General features: G+C 63.4%; 1 long non-coding RNA gene across 1 annotated transcript; it reads left to right on the forward strand.

Moving 5' to 3' along the window:
• Window positions 1–386: 386 nt before the first annotated feature.
• On the forward strand, window positions 387–9,365 carry LOC109494032. The gene is made up of 4 exons (XR_002148603.2): window positions 387–523; window positions 7,514–7,631; window positions 8,176–8,497; window positions 8,928–9,365. It is a non-coding gene; the product is annotated as an uncharacterized LOC109494032 (long non-coding RNA).
• Window positions 9,366–12,047: the final 2,682 nt, after the last annotated feature.

Here is a 12,047-nt window from a genome sequence, read left to right on the forward strand (position 1 = left end):
CTGCTGGAAGGCTGGGCCTTATGGACCCCGGCGTGTCTCCTAATCCCTTGATTCTAAAGCGATCACTGTGGCCAAAATGCCCCGGAGAGCAAACGTAATAAGAAAGGAGGCTTTGAACAAAATTGCTACCAAGAGATCAAGCGAACTCAGTTTGGGAGGTTTTCTAGTGGCGGGCGGCGGGCGGCTTACCTCCGATGATGAAAGCGGCCGGGGCCCCAGCCAGCACCTCGGGTCTGGGCCGTAAATCCCGGCTTCTGTCGTTTGCATTCATTCTTGTAAAACCTCAGCCTCAGAAGGACAGCGGGAACCACAATAGCTCGGCGAGGATGTGAGCAATGATATTAGGGATGAAAAGGATACAGTCCCGGTCTGTGAGGGACGGGGGTGGGCAGGGAACAGAACGCCTGGAATACAAAAGCGGCAGCAGAGCTCGGGGCCAGACGCAGACGTGTGATGGGAGAGACCACATCCAATTGCACCGAGACATCTTAATCCGAGCTCATTTCTCTCCTGTGGACTAGAGGTAGGTGGTGGTGGGGCCGCAGGAAATGGGAATAGCTCTTGAAGGAGGCCGTGTGTGTGCCCGTGCCGTGCGGGCATTTGTGTGCGTGTGTGCGCAGGTCTGTGCCTGCGTGCGAGCACGTGTGTGTCCTATCTGTGCGAGCACTTGTGCACTGTATGCGTGCCTGTGCGCACAGGGGTGGGTGTGGTGCATTTGCACTCGTGGCCGTGCGTGCATGCCCGTGCGTGTAGGAGTGCACGCGCGTGGCTTGCATGTGGTCGGTGGTGAGATATCGAAGACGTCCGTGCATCGCAGGGATCCGTCCTGGGGCCCGGACCCGCGGGAGCACCAAGAGGGTGTCACAACCCACCAGGCACCTAAACTGTCAGCCGGGTTGGCCAGTGGCCTCCGGTGATAGGCGGACTCTGGCTTCCTCGGGAAATGCAGCCAAGAGGGTACTTCCCAGGGGAGGTGTGCCCGGAGGCGGTCTACGCCCCGTCCCGGGCCAGGGGCCGCCCCCTGGTGGGCGTCCCAGCCTTGGGGAGTCACTCCGGGGCATCCAGCCCTCCCCCAGGCCGGAGCAGGCTTCCCGCCTCCGCACCGTTGACATTTGGGATGGGAAATTCTCTGTCGTGGGGCCAGCTGTGCATCGCGGGATGTTTCGAGCTTCCCCGGCTCCATGAGCTACAATGTTGGTGGCGCCTCTCCCAGTGTTACGGCCACAAATGCCACCGGCCGTTGCCAAGTGCCCTCCGGTCTGGACGTTCACCTGTTCAGCTTCAGGCCCCGGGCTCTCGTGGGGTCGGTCGTTAATCGGACAGGGAAACACAGACCACGGAGCGGCTCAGCTCTGTGCCCGGCTCGGCGTTGAGGCTTTGGGTACTCTGACAGCCAGCAAGGCCAGGCCCTGCCTTTGGGGCTCAGGACAAGGCAAGACAAGTTTGCCCCTCCCCCCTTGTTGTCTGGGACGCCAATACCGTCCCCTCCTACTCCCAGAGGCCGGTGTTTGTGTCCGTCGTCCCTGTCCTTGGGGCCAGGTCAGCCAGCTCCGAGGCTGGGATCTGCGGGGTGCCTTTGCTCACTCTGAACCCCTCTCAGGGCCTCTGTAGCTTTGGACTTGGGTCCTCTGTCCCCGTGGGGGGGCTGCCCCTTTTGGGGCCAGTGATCATGGGACCACACGGACAGCTGTCCCCAGAATCCGTCCAGTCTGGCCATCTGTCTGCTCTTAGGGAACCTGGACACCCAGCCGTCTCCCGGGGTCTCAGCCAGAGCTACCCAGGGCTCGAGTGTCACTGTGGTTGTGCGGTCGGGGCGCCCAGGGTCTGCTTCCGCTGGACCGACGGGAGCCTGGCTCCCCTTGGCCGCCCAGAGAAATCTCCCTGACCCCACCGAGCTTTGTGGGGCGGGTACGGAGCCCCGGCGCTCATCAGGCAGCCCCGAGTCTGCTTTAGGGGAAGGTCAGGCCACACCGCCCAGCAAGGCGTTCACCAGGAGAGACGCCGGCCCCGAGTCCTAACAATTTGCTTTAGCACTAATTCTCCCCAGAGTGTGGGCGAGCTGAGCAAAGTTAATTCAATAATAAAAAGCAAGCATTGCTTCATCCGTAGAAGACTCGGTCTCTTCAGGCTGCTGAGTCCGGATTGGATGGAGGCTCCAGTGAAGCATTTATTTCCGGGGCATGGTGTCTGGGTCCCTAACGTGGGGAGGAGAGGACAGCAAGGCCTTAGCTCGGACGGTTCTTACCCAGTCCTCCACCGATGCTGGGCCCTCTGAGCCTGTGCTAATCAGGTCCCAAAGATCTGACACATCTCTGGCGGGGGGGAAGATACACCTCACGGCGTCGCTCAGGGACCAGCTCCTAACTCAGGGCTCAGACTCCCTCGTCTGGTCACCCAGCTCTGAGTCCGGCTAAGAAAATTCCGAAGGGGTAATGGGAGGAATCCGGGCCGTGATCGGGCCACACGCAGAAGAACCATCTTGGAACTGGCCTGCTATCACCCAAAGTCAAATCCATTTTTCCTGAATTAGGCTGAGCTGTGATTATGCCGCGTCTCCTTGGACCGCTGTCATCCCTGGGGCTCGGGCGGGCGCCTCGCCAACTGTGTCTAATTAACCATCACAATGGTCCCCGAGGATGGGGTGGGCTGAGCCTGGGGGTGGGGGGTGGGGGGCGGGAGGAAGGAGCCCGTGGAAACAAGAGCCCTCCACCTGCGGGGGATGTGAATAATTCACATGCCGCCTCCGCAGGTAAGTGCGGCCTCTGGGGCTGTCAACTGTTTGGGGACATCTGAAGGCCCCAGGCTGGGACCCCTCCAGTGGGTTCCGCTGCTTCCTGTCTGCGCGTCTCTGAACAGCTGGCCTCTCTGTTATAAATGCCACCTCGCCGAGTTGGGGAGGCCACAACAGACAACACAGGGGACCGAGCTTGGAGAGCTGTAACGTGCGGGCAAAATGTCAGGTCCTCTGTTTGCTGAAGGCTGAGCCCAGCAGGGGGTGGTGGGGGGGGCAGCGGAAGAGGCCAGAGACCGTGTCACCCTCCACTGTGAGGCTGGGGACGCGTGTGAGGCTTGTGGGACCCTGGTCGCTGTGTCCGCAGAGTGGGTGGGTCCTGAGGTTCCCCAGGCCAGGCGGGCAGGAGGGCCACCGGCCGTCAGCGGGAAAGGGGGCCGCCCAAAGCCAACGCTGACTCTGTCTTCCAAGGTCACGGTCACCTTCCCACAGGAAGCCCTCACTCAGACCACACCCCTCCCCGGCCGGGTGGAGTCTGGGTTTATGAGGGGCCAGGGTCACCCTTCAGACCGTTCCGATTTTGGTAAGCTGGAGCCATCGGGATTGCACAAGGGGGACTCCTTGTATGGTCGTCTGTGCAACAAGAGTTTATTAACTTCCAACTGTATACAAGACGCCGTGCCTGGGATAGGATAGGAATAGAGCTGGCTCAGAGAAGGAGGCTGTGCTCTGAGTGCTATGAAGCGGACAGGAGGCCAAGCACCGGGGCCCCAGGTGAAGTGCAGGGCAAGCTCAGAGAAGGAGAGAGAATTCCACCCAGGAGAGGCTTCCCGGAGGAGGAGGCGGCCCGGATGGGGGGTGGGATTGGGAGGTGCACTAACAGGGAAAGAAGGGAGACCTGAGGCTCTCCACGTGTCCTGGGGACGTGTGGGGTGTGGACGGTTGCAGCTCCCGAGCACAGCTGGACCTCTGCCCTGGCCGGGCGGCCCTAGGGTCCCGGCTCTGAGCAAGGGGACACTCTCCCCGGCCTTGTGCTTCATGTTGGGGTCTCGGCAGGAAACGCCTCCTCTCCAGGCAGGTCCCTCCTGGGGACCCTGGGATCAGGAGGTACGTACGTACGTGTGCATGGTGTGCATTTGTGCACGTGTGTGTGTGCAGGCACCTACCTCGCCATCCCGGGTGCCTCACCGGCAGCCCCCTGGATTCAGGGGTGGGAGGCGGCCCCAGGGAGGAGCCCATCTGGTGCTGGACGAGCGTCCGCGAGCCGAACTGGGTGCTTTTCCTGCCGGCGCGAGAAGCTGAACCCCAGCCCAACCGCCCGCAGGCGACCTCCCGGAGGGTGAGGCTTGTCCGCCTGGTCACGCCACATCCCGTCCTAGCTGACGGGTGCGACTTAGTGTCTTAATTATTCAGCAGGTCTGTGCACGTTTGGAAGCCCTGGAGGCACCTGCTTTCGGGCACTTTGAGGGCTTTTCCTGTTTCCCCTTGCCGTGGCCAGCAAGATGGCCTGCGGCCCAGGAAAAGAGTGTGCGCCCCCGGGGTGCAGGATGCACAGCAGGCCTGTCGGGGAAGGGAATGAGTTTTGGGGGGGGGGTCTGTGACAAAGGACCCCAGAGATGTTTTGGTGGCACAAAACGACAGAGATGTGCCCCCTCCCAGTGCTGGAGGGTGAAGTCCCTGGTGGAGATCTGGGCAGGGTCTGTCTGTCCTCTCCCGGCTCCTGGTGGCCCGGGGTCCCCTGGCCTGGGGCCTCCTCACTCCAGCCGTCAAGGGCAGCCTCTCCCAATCCGTCTGCTCCGTCTTTCCTCAGGATCTCTGCGTGTCAAGCCCCCTCCTCCCCACTTAGAAGGGACTATGTGCCCGCCCACCCTTGGTGCCCCGGTGGCCCGGCGAGGTGGGACAGTAGGGCTGTGGAAGGTTTGGGGGGGGGGGAACACTCGCGCACAGGGTTTTGCCTACACCTTCATTTCCATTTGTCTGTCCTAAACGCGCAATCGCACGGGACCTTATTGTGGGCACACGCTCCGATTCTAGAGAAACTGCCGGCCTGTTGTCCGGAGCGGCCACGACGTTTCCCACGCCCTCCAGCAAGGTCTGCGTGACCCGGTGTCTCCTCAGCCTCCCCAGCGTTCGTTGCTGCCACGGCTTTTATTTTAGCCGCTTGGATAAGCCCGAGCCCTCCTTCTCAGCTCCGTTCCTCCGGGCCTCGGTTTCCTGGACTGTAACTTGGCGAGATTCCTCACCCCGACTAGCTCAGAGCTTTCCCTGGAAGCCATCCAGGCCGCGAGGAGGCGGACGCTTTGCAAAAAAACCTGCCTCCACCAGGGTTCTGTCCCCAATTCCGCGCAGGCAGCGAGTTTAGCCTGGCCGTGGGAGAAGGGCTCTCAGAGGAGGCGTGACTGGAACAGGGACAGGACCGTCACGGAGAAGACAGCTCAGGACCGGGGCAGGAGTGTGCTGGGTGTGCAGAGCCTCCGGAGGGGTGGCCGCCTGGCCCTGGAGGGACAGAGAGAAGCTCAGGGTGGCCAGTCCTGGAGGGAAGGAGGTGGCGGCACCAGGGCGGGAGAGGCGGTGGGGAAGCAGGGGACAGATCTGGGCTATATGTTGGAGTGGGCGGGGCTCCCGAGGCTGGGACGGGGTGCAGCGAGTGGGGGGACGGAGAGCCCCCGGCCGCGTGGATGGTGGAGCCATCTACCCGAGGAGCGGAAGCCCGGAAGATTCAAGCCGTGGGGTGGGGGTTAGGAGTCCCGTGTCAGCTTCCATGAGCCGGTGCTCCCCACGCCGATTCCCCTCCTCCCCAGGTGAAATCCCAGAGCTACTTTTGCCAGACTCCCCCGCGGCTCAGGGGTGGCCGTGTGACCTGACTTGGCCCGTCAGCGGCACGCATAAAAGCCAGTGCAGCGGAGAGCCCAGGAGGCTCTGGGAGGCAGGTGCTGGTGACGGTGTCTTCAGAGTGTGGGGGCAGCGTTGTGGGGCTCCCGACACCGGGTCCCAGCCTGATGAGCGGGGAGCAGTGGGAGGCTGGGGCAGTGCTGTCTCCGCTGGACCGGCCAGCGCGTGGGTGGACGTGGCTCCGGCCGTGTGTTCCTGGTGGCGGCATCCCCCCCGGATCGTCCCACCTTCTCGAATCCGTCCGTCGTGCCAACACCGGCCCCCAAGGGCTATCCCACCGCTGAGAACAGAGCCCCACATCGCTTCCCGCATAACTGTGTCCAAGAGTCCCCGGCCACCTGGCTGCGGCCCGGGTGCTGCTCGAGGCTCTTGGTTCCTTCGGGGAGACCGGCTGCTCACCTCCACCGGCGGCTCTACCTGTGAGGCTGGGCAGGCCCGTCCCACGGCGGGTCGGGGCTCACGGCCAGGTGTTGCCAGACGCCCCTGGGCTGGGTGCCAGCAAGGTGGGTGGCCGTTCACGGCCGGGGCGTAGCAGAGACCGGGGCGGGGACAGTCCCCGTGAAGTCCCTGAGTGAATCTAGTTCGGCTCCATCAGCAAAGCGGGGAGGCCGTCGCCCTCCTCCCAGCAATTAGGAATCAGGGAGCCCTCGGTAAACCTGCGACCAGGTAGAGGAAGCTGGGGGGAGGTTTCTGGGGGCATCTGCGGACCCGCGTTGTCCTTGCCCAGGGAAGACAGGCCTGCCGCAGAGCCCCTCCAGCACCCCCCACCCCCAGGCCGCTGCTCTGCTTCCTGGGCCTGGACCATAGGCCGGCTCCTACCCTGGGGTGTGGGGGGTCCTCCTTAACTCCCGGGGGCCCCGTCTGAAGAGCCGTGACGCTGCGGACAGCTTCTCCTTTGACCCATGGGGCCCCGGGCTCCAAATGGGAGTTTATGAAGCGTGTGTGGGGTGCTCAGGAAGGGCTCTCTGAGCACATGGTCCTGCGTCCCCCTCCACCAGGCAAGCTGTGTTTCAGGGCGTCTGTCAGGCTGCTGGTAGGAAGTGGGGGAAGATCTGAGCCGGCCCCCGCTGTCTGCTTGCTGCCGTGCCGCGTTGCCTGGTCGAGGAAGAGCTAGAACATTCTAGAACATTCAGCTAGCCTTTGGCTTCTCAGCTGAAAGCTTCCCCTTCCTGCCGACTTGGGACTGGATGCGGCCGGGGCGGGGGGTGGGGGGTGCATGGCCCTGCCTGGAAATGGGGTTGCCTCTCTCCAGCCCACCCTGCTTCCTGGAGTTGAGCTTGGAGGGTGGCTGCAGGACCCCCAAAGGCTGCAGGGTGGACTGTCTTGGAGCTCCCGGGGCCCCAAGGCTTTGTCGCACCTCCTTGTGCAGAATCGCATGGGCTTCGGGGCATGTAACCGGAAGGGCCGACTGGGGCCCGGACTGCCCGGAAGCCCCGTCTGCCCCAGCCCGTTCCCCCCAAATCCCTATGCTAACACCGAATCCCTAACAGATGGAGTCATGAGGTGGGACCTTTGGGATGTGATCCGGGCCATGAGGGTGGGGCCCCCACAAACGAGATCAGTGCCCTTAAAAGAATTGGCCAGAGAGCTTGCTCCCTCCTTAGCCGCCATGTGAGGTCACGAGGAGTCGGCCACCTGCAGCCCAGAGCCTGACGGTTCCGGCACCTTGGTCTCAGACCTCCGGCATCCAGGACTCCGGAAATAATTGTCTGTCGTCGATAAGCCGTTGGTGACCCACCTCGCAAGGCTGCACACGAAACTCTCTCTCGCATCCCCTGTCCCGATGGGACCTCGCAGCAAACACGTGGGGCTTCCGCAGGGCAGCGGGGGGCCGAAGCAGCTTGCCTGGGGCACTTACAGCGCCCGTAAATCTCTCTCCTCTCCCTGCAGCCTGGACCGTGCCCCACACGTGTCCTGAGTCTCCCTGGCGCCTCTGACCTGCGGCCCCTTCCAGACGGCTGGAGACTTCTCCCCAGGGACACCTGCGGGTGTGAACAGTCCATTTCAGGTGGGTCTGAGGCGGGGGCGCCGGGCGTCAGCAGGGAGGGTGGGGGATGGGCTTTCTTGAGGTTCAGCAAGCAACGAGGGCCAGGACCTGATGATCGCCCACTTTGCCTCTGGGACCCACAGTCCCCACGGGTCTCAGGGCAGTTCAGCCCACGGTGCTGGGTGCCTGGACGCAGCCACTGGCAGACGCCGAGGCCACTGGTCACGCTTTGCTTCTGCGGCGTGGGGCGGAGAGAGCCGGGAGGCGTGTCGCTTCAGAAACTGCCCAGGGCAGTGCCCGGGAGCGGGGCCAGGTGAGGCAAGGGGACTGTGTCCAGCAGCACAGAGCTTCGCCTCCAGGGGCAAGGCTGTGTGGCTGACCTCACCGCTGCAGACATTCTCACGAGCGCCTGCCCAGCTGTCCCGGGCTGCCGCCTGGGGCCGCCTGGTCATTCCTACCTGCAGGCAGTCGCTCTGCCTTTGTCCCCTGGGGCTGGCCCCTCTGCTCTCCCCGAAGTCCCCGTTCATGGGCCGGAGGTCAGCGGTGTCCCCTTCTCCGTCTGCAGGTCTCGACGGCTTTCGGAGTCCCTGGCTGCTCCTGGGGAGTTGCTCTGCCTCCTGCCTCGGTCGTCCCGGCCTGCGCTGGCTGGGAGCCTCTGCAAAGCTAAGTTACCCGCCTTTTGTTGCGACGCGGGCCCCGGAGGACTGAAATCGAACGCGTGGCTTCTGTGGAGGGAGAGGGAGAGAGGCGGCTAATGAGAGGCTGTGCACATCCCAAGTCCTGGGGGTTAATTCCCAAAGAGCCGGATCAGAAACATGCCTAAAAGCCCAGTTTGATAAATTTCCAGGACGCCAACCCCGAGTGGAGCTAGGAGAGCTTGAAAGGAGGTGAGGTGATTGATGTGTTCCTCTTTGTTTTCACTGAAGCTGTGGCTGGGACGCGGCTGGGATGTGGCTGAGGGCGTGGCTAGGGCCTGGGTGGACGTGGCTGGGGGCATGGCTTGGGGCGTGGCTGGGGGCGTGGTTGGGGCGTGGCTGGGACGTGGGTGAGACGTGGCTAGGGAATGTAGCTGGGGATGTGGCTGGAACATCCCTGGGACGTGGCTGGCACGTGGCTGGGGGTTATGGCTGGGCGTGGCTGGAACATCGCTGGGAAGGTCTGGGATGTGGCTGGGGCGTGGCTGGGGGAGCGGTTGGGGCGTGGCTGGGGCGTGGCTGGGACGGCCTTTGCAGAGCTGTGTCTCCTCTATTCTTCATCCTCACTCCGTCCGCCTTCATCTCCACCTGACCCCCCGGGACGCTGACCCCTGAATTCCAGGATGGGCACACTCAGCAAGGTCATCCTTCGTGTCAGTGTCCATCCAGAATCCACGTCCCAGGAGCCCGGGGAGCTGACCCCAGTGCGGCCTGGCTGGACCGCCAGGAGGTGTGGGGACAGGCTGCCCATCGTGGAATCAGGGCTGCAGCACTGGGCAGCGGTCATGGCCGGCACCCCGCGGGCCCTGGGCCCAGGCACGCCCCGGGAGCGGCAGGAGGTGCTGGTGCCGTCGGAACCCCTGGGGTTCAGTCTCCTAGCTCCCCCATAGAAACTGGGGCCAGCAGGACAGAAAGCCTCTCAGAATCCTGGAGGCCTCTCCGCCTCCTGAACCCCTTGTCCACGTCCCGCTTTCTGGTGTCTGCATCCCTACAGACCCGTGCTCTCCCTCCAGGATGCCTTGAAACCCAAACAAACAAGACAACTTCTCCCTGGTCCCGAGCCCTGGCGTTCCTTTCCTTGTTAATATTCTTCCCCTTGTGCTAAGTCTGTTTCACGAAACAACACAAATAGGCCCGCCAGCCCCAGCAGCCTCCTGGGAGGGTGCGGGAGGAAGAGCCAGCGGGCAAGCCGGCTCATGGTGCCTCCTGAGAAGCCGGGGCGGTGGGAAGGGGGGCGGGATGGGGGCCCCGCTCATGGGGTGGGGGGTTGGGCAGCAGCCGGTGGTATTGGCCGGACAGGTCACAGCAGGGCTCCGGGCAGGAACCGTGGGCCCCCGCCCTCTGCTACCAGGGCCCCCCTCCCTTCCTCTCTCTCTCCTCTTGCCCCTGCAGACAAGGCCACTCCCAGGCCTGCCCCTCTCCTTTCTTGTAGCCTCTCAGGTCCAGGGGCCAGGCCGGTACTCCCGGGCCAACGGTGGGTGCCGCCCAGCCCTACTAGGGCCGGAGGGGATTAAGTCAGGCAGTCCAGGGGTTCCATTCCCAGCCTCACCATCTGTCCACGGAGGATGAGCAGAAGGGAGGAGAGAGAGGGGGAGGCTTGCAGCCAGGCCAGCCCGCCCCCACCCGGTCTCTCTAGAGGTGCCCCCCAAGTTCTAAGCAACCCAGGTCCGCACCTGCGAAAGATGCCGTCCACACACCGCTGGGCCGAGCCACCGGGGGGCCACCCTGTGCCCACCCACATGGAGGGGACCCAGCCCCAGCCTGTCCCTGTGCCCCTCACCCCCAGCCTCCCACCACCTGCGGCTCTCCTCCCCATCACCAACCGCCCCTGCTGCGCCCTCGCCTCCAGATGGTCCCCTGGGTCTGTCGTCCCCAAAGCACAGCTTTTGAAACATACATCCCAGCCCCGTCTGCTGTTGTCACCGCTGCGATGATCTCACCCAAGGCGTGTTTACTTATCTGCTTATTTATTTATCTGGGAAGACACACCGGCGGCAGGGGCTTCTTGGCCCCTCCCGGCTGCCCACAGAAGGTGAGGACAGATGCTCTGTCCCTCCTCCACAGACCCAGCAAAGCCCCGCCTGGCTGTGGACCTGGGCAAGCCCCGCCCCCTGTCGGTCCTCAGTTTCCCCTGCTGTAAGCTGAGGGGGTGGGGCTAACTGAACTCATCAGACCTCCTCCCCCGATCCTGATTCTGACAGTTTGGTCAGGAGCTGGCTCTGTGCCCATCCCTTCAGGTGTTCAGGGTGTGAGCCCTGTGCCAGCTGATAGTGCCCCCCAAATTCATGTCCATCTGGAGTCTAGAGAGTGACCTTATCCATCCCAGATGGGGGCAGGCCCTGCATCCGAAGACTGGTGTCCTTACAAGAAGGTAGGGGACGCAGACACAGAGTGACAGGCCATGTGATGACAGAGGCAGAGAAGGAAGGCAGGTGGCCACAGGCCCAGGAAGAGACAGGAAGACTCCTCCCCGGGAACCTCCGGAGGGGACACCGTGATCTCCAGAATGGGGGAGCCACCCCCCATCATGGGTGCTAAGGGAAACCCAGAAAGACTACCACCGGGAGAGCCACTGTGTCCCCCACCTGTGCACAGAGGGGCCCCACTGTAGATGGCTAGTGAGCAGGAGGCACCCACCCCCCGCTGGGTGTCGGGACAGGCTCCCTCGAGGAGGCCACTTTGTCACAGCTGCTCAGTCCCACACCATGAGTGTGTTTCGTCATCCCCTGAAGGGGAAGGTCACTTGTTCTGGCCCTGGCGCCTGTATAGGGCCTCGGAGGAGACAAGGAGACACTCCTCGGCTAATTCACGCTTCCCGGCAAGTGGCTTTGAGCCCTCCTGCCTGGGCTCGCCTCGGGCTGTGTCCAAGCACCTTCCTTCTCTGTCTATGGGTCTCCTGAGCAGTGACTCCGTGCCAGACAGGGGTGAGAACAGGAGAAATGGGAGGGCCACGGCTCCGGTGGAAACGGCAGCCAGCCAGGGTGAGATGAATAAGGGACAGCAGCCCCCGAGGACTCACAGATCATTTATTCACTCCTTCATCAAACACTTGGTGGGGACCCTTGATGGGTTTGTGCTGAATCCTGGGACACGGCCCCTGCCCTGGGCTAAGGGACATCTATCCAGACCCGTGAAAGGCCGAACGTGGTGAGGGGAGGGGTGTCTGCCTCCACTCTCGTGTCCGGGACAGACCCTGTGGGCTGAGGGGGGAGGGATGGGTGGTGGAGGGCAGGAGGTGTGCAGAGACCCAGAGGCACGTGCGCTGAGCCATGCGGTGGTGTGTGTGCAGCAGCAGGAGGGAGGGGACGCCAGGCCGTGAGCCCCACTTGGCAGGTGTCCCTGGAGGTGGAGCTCAGGGGCCCGTTCGGTCCTGAGCAGATGAGGGGCCGCAGACAAGAAAGGCTCCCCTGGGAGTGTGTTTGATTGCCTCGTGGGGACAGAGTGGGGGCAAGACTGAGGTATGGTGATGAGGCAGGCATCATTGGTGTCCTCCAGGCAGAAAAGGGACAAGGGATGAGACAGCGGAGTGACCACTGAGCACCAGAGCTTGGAGATGGCAGCATGGGGTGGAGCGGCTTGGCGCGTGGCGAGCAGGCGAGAGCACATGGTAGGGGTCTGGGGGAGATGGTGCCTCCCCGAGTTCTGCTGGGGTGCCCTCCCGTGCCCCCACAGCCCCGAGCCCGCACCGAGTGCTTGGCATCACTGTGGCCAAGACAGATCCGGGCACCACCCTTGGGCTGCA

The sequence above is a fragment of the Felis catus genome, chromosome D4 (assembly GCF_018350175.1).
Source record: "Felis catus isolate Fca126 chromosome D4, F.catus_Fca126_mat1.0, whole genome shotgun sequence".
Taxonomy (NCBI): domain Eukaryota; kingdom Metazoa; phylum Chordata; class Mammalia; order Carnivora; family Felidae; genus Felis; species Felis catus.